Source organism: Dendroctonus ponderosae, unplaced genomic scaffold (genome assembly GCF_020466585.1).
Source record: "Dendroctonus ponderosae isolate FM_Combo_2020 unplaced genomic scaffold, Dpon_F_20191213v2 Dpon_F_20191213_1, whole genome shotgun sequence".
In the NCBI taxonomy this organism is placed as follows: domain Eukaryota; kingdom Metazoa; phylum Arthropoda; class Insecta; order Coleoptera; family Curculionidae; genus Dendroctonus; species Dendroctonus ponderosae.
Genome location: NW_026017110.1, coordinates 50732049 through 50748090, shown reverse-complemented (window position 1 = coordinate 50748090; position 16042 = coordinate 50732049). Strand labels below are relative to the sequence as shown.

The 16042-nt window shown below is 40.1% G+C and overlaps 1 protein-coding gene across 1 annotated transcript in view; it reads right to left on the bottom strand.

Annotated features, from left to right (window-relative positions):
* LOC109538765 (Krueppel-like factor 13) overlaps positions 1 to 1141 on the bottom strand; it is a 29213-nt gene extending 28072 nt beyond the window's left edge. The window contains exon 1 of the mRNA XM_019906141.2: positions 886 to 1141. The gene's annotated coding sequence lies outside the window, so the exon portion shown is untranslated. The remainder of the gene's footprint in view (positions 1 to 885) is intronic.
* Between the last annotated feature and the right edge of the window lie 14901 nt (positions 1142 to 16042).

Here is a 16042-nt window from a genome sequence, read left to right as displayed (position 1 = left end):
AACGACTCAACTTTAGGCTGGTATTTTTTAAACATAAAAGCTTCAAAACCAAAAACTCCCGACCTACAAAAAAGCAAAGTTCTTCAATTAAATCGCTGCACTAGTCCTAGTCGTTGTTGTTATCTGTACAAACGATTCCGCAGCAATAGAACTGGAGGTCGGGCTCTAACGGCGCCTTTTCAAAAAAAAAATGAGTTGTATAAGAGGGCCCATTGTCAGGGAACTTTTCCCATTATATGGAAGTTTTGCCGCAGAAATTCCAGCACGAGAAATCGTTTAGCGAAAAAGAACTCTTTGAAAATACATGGCACCGGAACGGCGTCGATGACTGCCGCCGAGTTCTTTGTGTGTGTTTGCGCGAAAGTCGAGCCTGGCAAAATCACATTAAAAATTGCTTGAGATTAAATTAATTTCGTTGATTTGAGTGAATTTTTGCACCGCTAGGATTCGATTAAAGGCAATGTGAGTGTTGATGGCTCTTAATATTGCCGATCAATCGAAGCGTTGCAGCCAAAGCCGCACAGCAATGGCAAAAGCAAATAAAACCCTTATCAGTATTCAGCACGATCTCCATCATTCGCTACGTGCCGGCAAAACCACAAATCACAGACAAAAACTATCAGACCGAAAAACAAGCCACCTATCAGCCGATGCCGGATCAAATAATTTATGAACCCTCAGGTTTGCCGCATTCAAGCAAGCGAAGATTAATGAAAAGAACACACCAGCTAACCGTTGTTGTTCTTGGAGAATCTGGATAAGGAAAAAGCAGTTTGTGGCAAACGAGCTCTAATTTTCATAACTTAACGGTGCACGATTTACCGTTTGTTTTCCTATGGGATTTCAATCACGTCCATTTAGGTGATTGCCTTATCATTAGCGTACCTGATGCAGATCTGAGTGGTGAAAATGTGGAAAAAATTAGCGCAAACCCGTTAAGAAGTATCTTCAGCTAGCGATCATCATTGGCACCAAACTGAGAAACATTTCAGAGCACAACTGAACATCCTCAAAGCGATAACAAGAGCCGCAAAGCTCTGGTTCCGTTGAGGGCATTCAACATGTAAGGAGGCGTAACTGTGGCAGGAGACGCAAACCTTCCGTCTGCTCGCAACAAGTTATCCGGAGCGAACGCGCCGGCACACTGCTGGATGGCGAACTGGACGAAGGAATCAACCCCTCCTATTTGTATTCCCACCTATTCCCCGTATTGCTCTCTGAGCTTTCTGCTTATTCAGAATTAGCTTTGCCGAAGAGTTTATTGTATTAGTGGCGCACCTGCGGCACTGGCTGCAGCCCGTTTTAACATTCTCAAGAAGCAACTTCTTCGGCCTTAATTAATTTCCTTGGAGGAAGCTCGTGCTGCTTGCCTGGTTTTATTGTCGTTATAAATTTCAGGTCGTTTTCCACCCGGGGGATGTTGTTGCCGACTCTCCAAACGGCCAGGTGTGGACGAAATGGGTTGTTCTTCTGTCTTTGAGGCTTCTGCCTCATTTGGTTTCCGCTTTTTGGAACGGCGATTAAATTTGAATGCGTTTGTCGTTGGCTTGAAATCAGTTTTGGGTCATCTGCACTGCAGGGCCAAATGTTTACAGTTGAACTGTTTTTTTATAGTGAATTATAGCCAAAACGATGCTTTATATGCGGGAGGAATTTTGTTGACATGAACCAATAATGTAAATTTTGCCACTTTTTCCAAAGTTTGTTCCGACTGTTGCAAATGTCTGGTATTACAGGCCAGTTTTAAAAATTGATTTACTCGGATATTTCATAAGATATAAGACCTATTTTTTCGCTGTTAGATAAACAAGGCATCGCCCAATATATGGGCAACGTTTAGTGAGGATCAGCGGAAGAATTAATCTTTGTGGAAATTTATAAAATCAACTTCACTATTGTCCATCTGCAGGGCCGGATTGTTGTCAATTGGGGCGTACAAGAAAACGTGTTAAGCTTTGATGTTGGTTGATGCGCGGTTCTATAGAGTTGGCTTTCATCGAATTGAATGATAGGTTTCATTGAAAGGGGCCAATGATGCGTTTTGTGGCAAATTTCCAAAATTGTCCCAATTTCAGAGATAATTTAACATTAATCAACTCATGTGTTTAGTACTTCAGTCTTTTTTTAAATTAAAATCCTCGAAAATTCCCTACAATAAAGAGTTTTATTTTAGACTGTTAAATAGGTCCAATACGATTTTATATTTGCGGAAGTATAATGGAAGCAATCGGCTCACTAAATTTTTGATGAATTTTTTGCCTTTAGGCCTTCTTCAGAGTACGGATTGCTTCAAACTTGGCATATGTTAACATGTCCAAAAATTGTAATATGGATCTATATTATTTTGTTAATGCAGAACTGCAGTTTTTTGAGCGGAGCAAATTAACCAACTTTTGGCGAATTTTCAAAATGCCTCTTTCTCGGAGAACATGTTTTCATGTGTCTGGCACTACAGCGGTTTTCAAAAATCAATTAATTGACCGCTGGGAGACATTAATAGTTGATTTTTTTGCATTTAATGACCAAAATGTAGATCGACATTTGAGAATAGTTTACTGGAAATGTGTACATCGCTCAGTTTTTGGAGAAGCTTTGAAAAATCTATTTGGCCATCTGCAGAAATGCGTTTTATCAATTAACATGTGCTTTAATCTACGATACGCTGCACCATTTTTTTATTCAGTTTTATAGATAAAATGCAGTTTTGTATAAGAGGATGGCAAATTTTCAAAGAGACTCTATTAACTTTATTTAATTTTTTGGAATTTCAGTCCGTTTAAAAAATCGTTATGCTCCAGAGGAAGAACAAATCGAAAGCCTACTTTCCACTATTGAATAGAGTTGAATAGAGCAGCATTTTTTTCAAATTATCGCCTGCTCTTCATTGCGTCAAGCTGCCACATTGATTTTAGCTAAATTTAAAAAAAGTGTGGTTTTATATAATAGCTAAGTTTTAAGTTTTTTTAAGTTGAGCTTATTATTTATAAAACTTGCGATAATTTTTCAAAGTACCTGTGATTTCGCATCAAAATTTATTCAATTGTCTGGCATTACAATCTGATTATAAGAATTAAATACACTAGAAGAAAAAAAGTTATAGAGCACATTTTTTTATATTCGCTGGGCAATAGGCTGATCTATATTTGATGTAAGTTGCATGCGGGTGGAGGTATGACGGTATTTTTGGCGAACAACTTCGACCTTTGCCTAGCATCAGAACAGGTAAATTTTCAGTTTTCAAATACTCCAAATGACATACAAATGAGAAGCTCCGAGTACGAATGAGGAGTTTTATGTGCGTTTATGCGTAAAACCTGGCTTTCAATAATAGTAAAATTTCTTTACACTGGGTCAACAGTGCAAGATGTGACAAATTTGCAAAAATGCCTTATAACAAAACTCGCATGTCTGGCGTAACAAGCATTTCTCCAAACTTCTCTTACCGCAAAATTTGCATAGATAGAGAATTGCCGTTTTCACCGTTTTTCGACCAAAAGGTGGTTCTAGATTTGTTGAGAGTTCAATGGAAATCAAATTATAATTCCAGTTTCGAAAAATTTCCAAATGCGACTTCATGACTGTTCATTGGTTGTAAGTCGGACAAATTGTTCAGTGTTTAGAAAAATTCATTCAGAATTCAATTGTGATTTTTTCAAATGGGATTCTAGTTGTGCGGTTTTAATCCAGCGAAAAAGCCGCTTGGCATGTTACTCTTTCAGAAATATTACTTTCCATGAGACCACAATAGGCGCATTCTTACCCGTAATGGAAACAGCGGCGAATATAAAATGCCGGCCCATTACTTGGGCATGATTATTACGGTTTTGAAAGGGGGACTTTTGCCTAAAAATGATATGCCCTTATTGCTGGCAGGTAGCTTTCCCTGATTAATATAAGGACGTTTTGAGGAGGATTTCTCTGCGCTGTTTCCCCAATGTCTCAACGATTAAGGCCGATTCGGTTTCACCTCTTGGACCTTGTTGGTCATTTATCATCCTGATGGGATGTTCGAAACGTGGAAATTCGTGCGCTAATTTCCTTTAAACCAGCCGGGCGACATTTTATTTACTCCAGACAAACTCACGAATTTGTCCGAGCACGCTCCTTTGCCCATTTATGTGGGAAGTTCGTTCGGTTTAGTTCAATTTGAGCCTATTTATTACATCCTTTTTAAGGAAATGGACGTATCCGAAGGCGATAAATCTTCTCGGTAGCCCTTTCAGGGCCCCTCGCCCAAAGCTGGAATCTCATTTGGGAAATGGATACCATAAACTCGACTTGTTTCTGAGGTTTCGGCGTTTTTCCTGCCGGCCCCGATGAAAAAAATGAAAAAAAAACCACCCTCGATAAAACATTCACGAAATTCAGCTTCTCCTAACAGTTACGTGTGTCCGCCAATCACTTACAAGGAAATTGGTTATTTGGGTCCCCAAATGGCAATCCTGCATAGCTGATATTTCCCCGTTCACCTAGGAAGGTTTCCGGATTAACTGCAATTTCAATAGACATTTTCTAGGATTTTTTTTCAACTATACGTACGTTTCGAATTGCTGTTGACCCGAGAATCCGGCCAGTTTTCCAGGCTCGTGAAAATCATTCGACAGGCGAGTGTTTTACGGCACGACAATAAAACGAGGGCAACACGATAAAAAGATGAAGGCGCTCGCCGGGCTTTGTGAAGAAAACTTTAGAAAGATATCGGAAAAGTTTCCTCTAAACCTAATTTAAGTTCAAAGGGAACCGGGCGAGCCTCAAGAAATGTTTTCGATGCCACATTTTAACTGAATCCATTGGAGAAAAGCTGCAAATCCTCCCATCATCCAGAGGAATGTGCCTTTGATGAAACTGAGCATTCCAGCTCCAATTAGCCTCCACGTGCTTAATCCTGGCTGATAACACGAAGACACTGAGGCACAACTACTATCACTTTGAATGGCTTATTCAGACGAAAGTGCCAATATAAGGGAGCCGCAGACATGTCGATTGAATTAAATTTGGCTCGACCTCGTTCCCTTTTTCCTCTTTCTTTGATATGGCGTTGGTCGATGGATCGAACTGTGTCACGTGGGATCCGGAATGCGCCTCTCTCCAGCATTTCATCGAACAGTGCGTGCTTTGCAAGGGGAATTTCCTATTGAAAAGCCTGTTGAAAACCCGCTAACGTCTCAAAATAATGTCGATTTTTTTATCAATGAAGGATTGGTGCGCCCTCTCTTTCTAAATCAGGAATTGGAAGGAAACAGGTTTGGTATGGATGAATTGATTTCTAGATGGTCGTCAACCAGCCATGTTGGCCATTTTTGCCACCGGAATTTGATTATTTTTTTCAAAAATGTCTGGAAATTTCTTAGAGGTCAAGATTTTATCTTTCTAACCAATAAATCCGCCAGTCTCTATCTCTGTTGGTTTGCGGTTGGCAACCTCTGTCCTTGTTTTCGTCAGTGATCTTTGCAACCGATGCAAGGTTTGCTTAATTTTTTTTTTATTCCTGATGATGACCTGCTAAAGAGGTTTTTCGGTATCACGCTGCAGGTTTTGTCTTTTGGATGCACAAATCGGGAAGCCTCTCTCTTCTTTGGTTTGGTGTTAATTAATTTTTGAGTTTGAAGCTCTAGAGATTCGTTTAAGCGTCCTATAGAGATTGATGTTTCAGAAAATTCCTGATCATTCCATGAAAGCGAGACTTTGAACTCAAAAGCAGCAGGAGACTTTGTCTCATTGCAAAAATATTCAAGTCTCAAGACTCTGTTGGTCTACTTAAAATTAATTTTGGGCGTGGGCGCTTAGGCTGGATGGCAATGATGCCTTTGTTTAAAAATCCCCTAAGTTATCATCACAATGAGTTTTTGATTATAAAGAGTCATCTAAGTTTATAAATAAATATCTACATAAAGAGATAGATAAATCTTTGAAAAGAATTTGCTGTTGTAAACTGCACATTAAGACCGCCAACGCGGGGACAATAATGGAATTACTCAATAAAGCTTCACTTGCGAAATCCATTGCAGAATCCAAAACAGTCCATTCTGGAAATATTGCAATTAACCTGGATATACCGACAAATGAAATCGGCAACTCGATGCACGCACTAAATCAGCAATTATTATCGTTCCGGAAACAAGAGGATTTATGAGCGATTTTCATGCGAATCGCCCTCAACAAATGAACATTATTCGAATTTCATTGACTATTCTCGGAAAACTCAATGGGACTCTGACGGTTTTAGCAGCAATTACGGGCGAAACGTTGCTGGAACAATATGTACCAGCTACATGAGCTCAAGGGACGCGAACCCCAACCAGCCCCCGATGTCATTTAATAGGCATTAAAATGTCCGGCTTTGTTGCGGCCAATTCGATTGGGACTTAATTTAAATCTAAAACCAATGGCACATATTGGACAAACAAAGCGTTTACTCAAATCCTCACGTCTGGATTCGTTTCGATATTGTAATCGCTCGTAAATGGGCAAATCCCCATTTATGTTGCGCGCAAATCGGCTTAATAAACTGGAACGCCGTGTTGGGGCGGAGGTTTTTTCTATACCCAATTTTATAGATTTTTCAAAGATCAAGCAATTTTGGATTTGCGTGTGGCATGAGCGGCAGCAGGAAAAATGACGGTCACTAAATCCTCATCCACCCTCAGTCTTCAGCAGTGGACTTTCCGGGGGAAAATCGGGCGAAAGGTCTTCGGGAATATAGTCGGGCGCGACAGGTTATAAATGCGGAAAAGACAATGTTAAAGCCGCAATTATTCGAAATGGCACAAAACCGTATCAGCAGGCTTACTGTCGGCCCCTGGCAACCCTCGTCAAAATAATAAAGACGAAAACCGGAGCGCTCCGTCCAGGGGCTGCAGATTTAGACTTGATTTTCATTTTTTCCTGCTGCCGCTCATGCCACACACAAATCCAAAATTGCTTGATCTTTGAAAAATCTATAAAATTGGGTAGAGAAAAAAAAAGTAATATTCTGGGTGCGACTATATATTTCCTACCGACGTTTCGCCAGCGCGAGTTGCTTGCATCTTCAGAGGCGCTTCACTCGCCAAAATGTTTAAAAAAAGTTTCAAGCAATGACCACCAGATCTGCTGGTCGTTGGCAGCTTCCACTCTTTGGATGGTTTATGGAAATAATTACCAAGCTTGTCCAGGCGGGAATTAATTTGATGTGCCATTATTCACTAACGACTTATGGATAGGGCGATCCGGGCGCATTTGATTGGCTGTTTTTCCGCTCGTCAATTGAGGGCTGGATTAATTACGCGACTTGTCTGCGAGCGATTCGCGGAAACGAAACGAACATCCAAAACAGCTTTACGTTTCGCTGCGCAAAAACAAAGCAGAACTGCATAGAAACTGCAGGTTGCAGCAGCAGGAGGATTTTCAGGATGTATTTTCGACTGCAAAGTTTGCGTAATGTCTTGGGGGCGCAACAACAAGCCATTTCTCAACTTTCCATCCAGTTTGGTTCCACTAAGCTGAGCCGCGCTCCGCATTGAATGGGAGTGAGAAAACTGGAAAAACTGCCCTGGAACTGGCGTGCTTTAAACCCTCAAAAGCTATTAGAGATATCAGTTACTGCAACATCGAGTAACGCAGCGGGTAATAGAGGAAATTACAGTCACGTCTATGTGAGCTTAAACGTCACTAATATTTGCTGCTGCTGGGCTTGAAGTAACGGTAAAACGGGCTTTGGGGCCATAATTAAAATTACGTCCTGCTACCGGAGCTAATGTTCATTGTAATGGGAAGTTAGTACAATAGCTATGTTGCCGGCGCTGGAAAATTCCGCATCTTTCTTAGCCCAGTCCTTGGAGCCACTTGCTTATAGATTGATAAAGGACTGAGAGATCAGAAATGTTCCCTTTCGGCGACAAATTGCCCGGAAAAATCCCGAAGAGCGTTTAAAGCTGCAAGATGTTTTAATTAAACCCTTATCAAAATTGTGCCATTAGCCGGGGCGCAAACTTAGTAATTGTCAATTAATGAATATCAGTCGGGAAATTGCTACGCTTTTAATTATTTTCCAATAATTTGAGCCTCGCGTTGCCCTTGGCCTGGAGCTGAGTCTCGAGGAGATTTGTTGGTTTTTTTAGTCTTTTTCTGCGATTTTCCAGCCATTCGTTGCGTTTCTTATGCGGGGTTGAGTTTGGATAAGCCAAGATACAGTGACCGTCAAAAACGAAAAGAAAACTTCCAAAATGCTCTTTAATATGTAGATGTTGGAGTTATATTCAACGGTTCGAATTTGGCCTACATTTACCTAAAAAATAATCCATACAGGAATGTAAAAAACAATATGGCAAGAAGAAATCGATAACTCCAACGAAATAGACACTTTTTTAACTTTCCAAAAAAAAATGGGAAAAATATTGCTCGATCTTTTCGAAAGATCAAACATCCCCATACAATAAAGAAAGTTTTTCTCTATCGAATGTAAAAACCGCATTTTGATGAATGAACCTGGTCGGGAATTATGGAGTTTTTCAAGGCAAGATGCATGCACGCCCTGAACCATTCTGGCTAAACAATTCAAAAAAAATTGTTTGAAAGCCACAAGTTGCTTGTAAATATAGAGACTATTTCGCTGCCGTATGCTGAAAACTTCCATTTGAGAGCTGAATCCAATTCGGATTGTGGCGTTGCCAAAGCCATGAACGACAAACCGACACAACTTTGAAGAAACGCGCACTAAAAAATATGAGAAAAAATTATTACTGAATTAAATCTGGTTCTAAAATTGCTCTCAAATATAGAGAGATCTTCGCTGTATCGATTTATTGAAATAATTGTTTGATGGCAAAATTAGATAGCGAGTTATGGAGTTTCCAAAGTTTAAATGGAAAACCTACGCAACGTGAAGAAGATGTGACAGAATAAATTGGGAAATAATCTTTTGAGACCAATCCTGCTCTAAACCTCCTGCAAAATATAGACAAAAGCTGGCGCTATCAAACACATGAAAAGTCAGTTCGGTAGCTGTATCAGATCAGCAGTTAAAGAGTTTACGAAGCCAAGACCGGCGAACCAATGTGATGCGAAGAACACCCGACCGAATAAAACAGGAAAAAAAAAACACTTTTGAGAACAATCTTGTGCTCAAACTGCCGTCAAATATAGAGGAAAGCTTTAGCTATTGAATACGAAGCATCCAACTCGGTGCCTCTATCATATCGGGAGTTATGGAGCTTTCAGCGCTAAGACGCATACACCTACGCAACGTGAAAACGTCTCGAACAAATAAAATCGGAAAAAAACATTCTGAAATCAATCTTCCACTGAAACTCCTGGAAAATATAGTGAAAATCGTCCGCTATCGACTTCAGGAAAAAGCAGTTTATTAGCGCTTTCAGATCGGGAGTTGTAGAGTTTGCAATGCCAAGACGGACGAACCTACGTAACATGAAGAAAGCCCCAACGAATAAATTCGAAAAACATACTTTCTGAACGCAATGTTTTGATCAACATTTTGCCAAATATAGAGCAAAGTTTGCTCTATCGAATAAACGAAAGCGCAGTTTGAAAGCTCTATCACATCGGGACGTATGGAGGTTTTCAAAGCAAAGACAAACGAACCTAGAGAATTTCACCAAATCAATTGGAAAAAATACCAATCTTGCACTTAAACCGCTACACAGAACAGAAATAGGGCACGGAAAATAGCAGATGATAGGTTGCACAGCTTGGAAGTTATGGAGCTTTCAAAGCATTGATGGACGAACCTGCGTAACGTAAAGAACACCAACCGAATAAATTGGGAAAAATACATTTTAAAACTAGTCGTCGGCTGCAACTTCCGTCAAGAATTGATAAAAGCTTGTGCTATTAGCTTAGTTAATTAGATCGGGAGTTGTGGAGTTTTCAAAGACGCACAAACGTAAGTAACGTCAGAACACCCAAAATAATAGATTGACAAAAAACACCTTCTGAGATCAATCTTTCTCTCAAACTACGGCAAAATATAGAGAAAACCTTGCGCAATTCAATGCGGCAATTTCAGATCAGGAGTTATAAACTTTTGAAACAATTATCGTCGTGATTGCAAAAAAAAACCGGTAAACTTTGCAAACATTTTCATTTATTTTGGATCTGGAACGTCTAAATGGTTTTCGAATGAGCTCGTTGCATTCGTCGAGCGTTTGGGTTGAAAATGCAGCGGCATTTTGGGGTTTTTGGAAAAAATCCTCCACCGCTAGAATGCTTGATGGCGAAAGCCTCACCGGGCATAACTATGATTTAGAGACGCCATGAATTCCAATTAATATTCCTCTTCCCTAACGTAATCCTCCAATGCTAAATTATACCTAAGCTGGACACGTACATTTCCGCAAGAACTAATCCAAAGTCCCACTGGACGAACGTCCAATTCCCACCAGCCCGATAGGGCTTAAGTACGCTATTTGCGGCGGAAAAATAAAGTAGCTGATTTATGACCCGGATATTCATATGGCACGAATTGGAAAACTGCAACCTTCCAACCGCATTCCATATAATGCTCTCTGCTAATCAACTCAAGTCCGAGTCCAACATCTAGACGTTGAGGCGCTCTCAACTACAATCGCTTCAGGATTTTTTCCATGTATTTTGGGTGAAATTAAAATGATGATGGTGCACAACATGAAAATTAATGAGCCCGGAGAATGTATCAGTAATTGCAAACGCCCGCCCTAAACCTATTAGTCCTGAGCTGGAAGCTAATTGAATTTTCTGCCGGACCACAAAGGCCCAAATGGCGTCAGCTATTTTGAATAAAGCTCATTAATTGCGCCAGTTCGTTTCGGGAATGGCCATGGGCCAAACATTTTGCCAACCCAAATCGGCATGAAGAATCTGGTAACCGAATGAATAAATGACTCTACCGATTGGCAAAAATCCTCTAAACCAAACAACGCCATCGGCAAAAGTTTCTGTTCAACCGCGATTCAATAGCCCAACTATTCGTGTAAACAGAGCTTTAAAATTGGTAAGCATCGAGCGCTAGATCGATAAATATCTGGACGAAATGCTAATTTGGATCGGGCAAACCATAGCAAATGCTGGAACGGCCTGAATAGCGTTAATTCTGTTGCGGTATCCAGACCAAAATTGCCGCTATCTGTGAATTAGGCACGGGTTTGGTCTTTGGGAAGCGACATAAAGAGCAAACATCGCGTTTGCGGATACGTGGGCCATTTGTTAGCTGTTTTTTCATTGCATATTCCAGCTATTCCAGGCGGAACGTATAGGTAAGCAAAAGCAGGTTTCAACATGAAATTTTCAGCTTTGGGTGCAAGACATGCACCCAAAAATTGTCAAAATTCGTTTTCATTTAGAGTTGTCACTTAATTCTCACAAGGCTCCAAACTTGAGCTCCTGGAAACATAATACCTGGACGAGTGTATTTTACCCATGAGTGTAGCTTCATTCTGACCGAATTTGACTCCAATCGAGCTAATAGTGAATTTTTTCCAATCATCATAGGTAACTCTGATAGTTGAACAGGTTTGGAGATTACATTTTTACCAGCTGAACGTAAAACACACACGCTCACTTAAATTATCAAAACTATTCTTAAATTTCTCGTTAATCAGTCGAGCGATTGAGATTTAAACGGGCCTCAAAAAAGTGCTGAAAGATGTTGCTCATTAGAAAACTTTTGTAGCTCCCAAACTAGTACAAGTTTGGACAAGAAAACTTTACAAGATACTCTCCAAACACGACAGTTCATCTCAATTTGACATAAATCGGTAGAGGAATCGATTTTTGAAAATTTGTTAAACTTTAAGTGAAGAAAACACTCCAAGGGCCTGCCCAGAAGAATCCTTCTCAACTCCCAAACTAGTGCAAGTTTAAACATGAAAGTTTCACGAAATATTTTCTAACTAAGACACTCAGCTTCACTTGAATCAGTCGAAAAGTTGATTTTTATAAATTTTTCAAACCTAAATCGACAAAAACCCGCATGATATGTTCATGAAAATTATCAACAACTCCCAAACCAGTAAAAGTTTCAACACTAAAATTTTGCAACATACTACCAAGAAAGGCACTCAACTCGACCTTATTTTCACTTGAATCGGTTGAACAGTAAATTTTCAAAATTTTTTGATACTGCAACATGAAAAAACGTCAAGGTGCGCCTGTCAAAATTCGCAAAAACTTCCAAACTGGTACAGGTCTGAATACGAAAATTTCACCAAATACTCTCCAAATACTAAACTCAACTGCGCGTAAATTTGGCTTCAATTGGTTTTGAAATTAATTTTTGAAAATTCTTCAAACTTTAACTGAAAAACGCCCTAATGGCTAGATGAGATAAAAAATCTCAACACATCCCAAACCAGTACAAGTTTGAACACAAAAATTTTACAACAGACTGCAAGTAAGGCATTTAACTCTGCTTTATTTTCAATTAAATCACTCTAAACGTAGAGTTTTGCAAGTTGATCAAAAATTAACTGAAAAAAATCCTCAAAGTCCGCGTATAAAACTCCTCAACAATTTCCAAACTAGTACAAGTCGTCTGAACACAAAAATTTCAGCAAATACTCTCCAAATACCACACTCAACTGCACCTGAATTTCACTTCAATTGGTGTAGAAATAGATTTTTGAAAATTTTTCGAACTTTAACTGGAAAAAGCCCTCATATTCCGCCCATAAAAATCCTCTGCAATTTCCCCACTAGTACAAATTTGATTACAAAATTTTCACAGCCTAAACTGAAAACTTGCAGCTTGACTTTTCTAGTCACCCTAAAGAGCAAACAGCAGATTTACAGCTACATTGGCCATTTTTAGAGCGAGAGGATCGATAGGCCAACTGTTCAAAAACATTTCAAGCAGTCCTCAACAGCAGGAAAACAACGCAAATTACCATATACATGAGGATTTTCTCTGCAGGAAATAATGAGGGCTTGCGAGCATATGCAAAGACGCTTCGTTAAAGACAAGGCTTGAGAGAAAGTTGCTGAGAATATGAGGAGTTTTCCTATGCAAATGCCAGTTTAGTAAGAAATTATCTGGCGCTGGAATCGAACAGGAAAGCTGATGCTCCAGCCCCGGTTCTGTATTTTATCGTTTTATTATTCTAAAAACAGCAAACGTGATTATGCAAATGCGCTCGAAATGCTCGTTCTTTTGACAGCAGCTTTGAGCGGATTAAGAAGGCAGCAAACCGGGAACATCACAAATTTCGCGATCAAATGCCCATCCAGACATCCAGGCAGGTTTGCCTATCGGCGATGCCTTCTGGAACTGTAAAGTTTCCATTTCCAGCACATACACGAAATATCAATTGCGAAACCGGCAACAGATAGGGAACGATTGAGAGTCGCTTTGCGTTTTAAATTTCAAAGCCTCCAACCAGCCAGCAGGGATGTTATGAATATGGATTTGCGGTTCTACGCGCTCTGGAGCCAATCGGAAATTGCACTGATCGCATCTGGAATTTCTGGATTATTCGAATAATCATCGTTCGGAAAAAACTCTACATCGAACCGCTGCACGGGAGATTGGATTGATGGTGGAATCATGCTGAAAGCAACAATTCAGTTGGGCAAAAAAACAGGGTAAAGGACATAAAGCCGCTCAAACTTTGCTTATTTTTAGCTCAATATCGGGGTCTTTGTGGCCGGGGCAATTGTTACTTGAACTGAATAGTTGCATGTTCGGGAAGTCTCCAAACTGCCTCTTGTTAATTGGGGGGTCGTGAGCTTTTTTCGAATTTATCGTAGGGAAATCAAATGAACTTTTTGTGTTAAATGTGAAAACTTCGACAAGCCTCAAAAAGCTTTTAGGAAGAGATACTGATTTTCCTAAAGTAGGCTTTAAGGCAACTTTGGCCGTCGTGTCACTGAAACAACTAATCTAGATCAAGTTTCCGCTTGAAATTTCTCATTTGTATAGCTAAAACCTGCCGCTAAGTGCCACTTTAAAAAGAGCAGGATTTAATTTATTTTTAATCCTCCAGCGTTAATCCAAAAAACCAAAGTTCAGGAACAAGATTCTTTAACTGCATCCACTGAAAATATATATGCGCATTTACTCTGCCGGACCTGCACTCAAATTCGGACACTAGATGAGTATCAGACGACCCTCAAAGTGGTAAGTAAGACATTGAACACTGAACGCAGCCGCCCATAAACAAACTTTCATAATTCTCAAACTATAACAGGTTGAGACATGAAACTTCCACTATGCATTATCAGAATATGAAACTTCAAGCTCGTGCATTCTTTCTGGTGCTGTGCACATTCAGTGGCGTGCTCATAAACTTCAAGGCAACGTAAATCCCAAGGCGGGTCAAATTCAATGTGAGCGACCTCAGCCGCCCCCATTCAACCTGACTTCGTAACACTCCGGTCGCCCCTTTAATTGCATATTTAATTAAGGAACTTTTTCACCCCAAAATGGCTTACAACATCATTAATTTCGTTGAAAAATGGTAGTTAGCAAGGAAAATTCTCAGTGATTTTTTAGCCCATTGTATCGCCTTTAGGGTGGACGGGGGGCGCGCTTTTCGCCCCGATTTCCCGCACAAAAAGGAAATTAGGCTGGCGTGGCATGAACGTTTTTCAGCCGTGAAATATTTCACACATTTTTTTGCGACCGTTAAGGCCCTTTCAAAGCATTTCGCTTTAAAAGCCGACTTTACGGCACACTTTGCTTCGCATTGTTTTTCAATAATGATTCCGAACTGTGTTCAGTAACTGTGTATTAACGAGTGGGTTTAACTTGCTAAAAGTGGAAATAGTACGGCTATTAATCAGCTCAGAAGTAAACGAATTAGCCTAAGGAGGCAGCAAAGAATTGCGGAGCAAGCGGGCCTGTCAAGCGCAGCAAATACATTAAAACCGCATTAATTTCAAATACTTATTACATAAACTTCCAGTGTGTTATACAACATTCCAACAAGACCATTGGACGGAATGGATCCACTGCAAGCGGTGAAATGACTGCTCTAGACCAATAAACAATTGAAATTCAACTCTGGATCGTTCTCAATGCCCTCCCAAAATCCGGTTTATTCCATACAAGCGCCTTAAAATGATTAAACCTCGCATATTAGCTGATATGCTGAATGGTGTTCACGTAGATTAAAGCTCTGCAGTGCACAATTGCGGCTTGTACCGAATTAATAAAATTAATTTCGCACATGGAACGATCACACAATGGGGCACAATGCCCGGGTTTAGACTGCACGTTGCGCCAAATCCACAATATGTCTCATAATCCACATGAAGCAATTACCTGTTTATCTTTTGCCGTAAGTTTTCACGAATTTTCATTTATTTTCATTTCAATCATTTCAATCGCTGATCAGTGTATTTGACCTGAAGTTGCTTAAGTGAATAGCCCTGATCAGATCTGTCTCTCTCTGAGATGTTGAGTTACGACGTGCGAACGCCCCCGAATGACTGAGCTGGGCGACTTTCATCAGCCACTGCTCGCAGTTTGAATGGCGGCTGATTTTTTAGTTAAATTGTCGGCGTAATTCTATTTGCAGCGGAATAAAAACTCTTTTAATGCGAGCCGCTTTGGTCGTCAAAGGCACTTTAATAATAAATCCGCGTAGAGCTGAAACGAGTAGGCATAAAATGGATTCTAAGAGTAATTTGATTGTCTCTTTATAATAGGCGCATGTCGTGTCCTAGGCTTTGTTGCCAGTGGTTGAGGACTGGAAACGAGCAAGAAAAACCTCTAATTTGCTTTGAATACTTTGGGCGCTACAAAGTAAATGAAAAACAAGACATTCTTTCGGCGGATTTTAAGGCGAAATTGCCCCATTTCAGACACGTTTGAATGGTAAAGTTGGCACAAACAGACAAAAACGCCGCTAATAAACCGAGAGGAAACAAAGGGGGGCAAAACTGCTAATTTACTGGAGTGGCATTGCGAGTTTCGGGAAAGCGACGATATATTAGAACAAGAAAACGTGCCAAAGTTATGCTGAATACGAATTTTGCTTCATTTACTACCCCAGACATTGCCAGGGCGATAACGCCTCGATTTAGCTGGAAAACAGCTTTTTCCCAACATCAAACACATTGGGGCAATTAG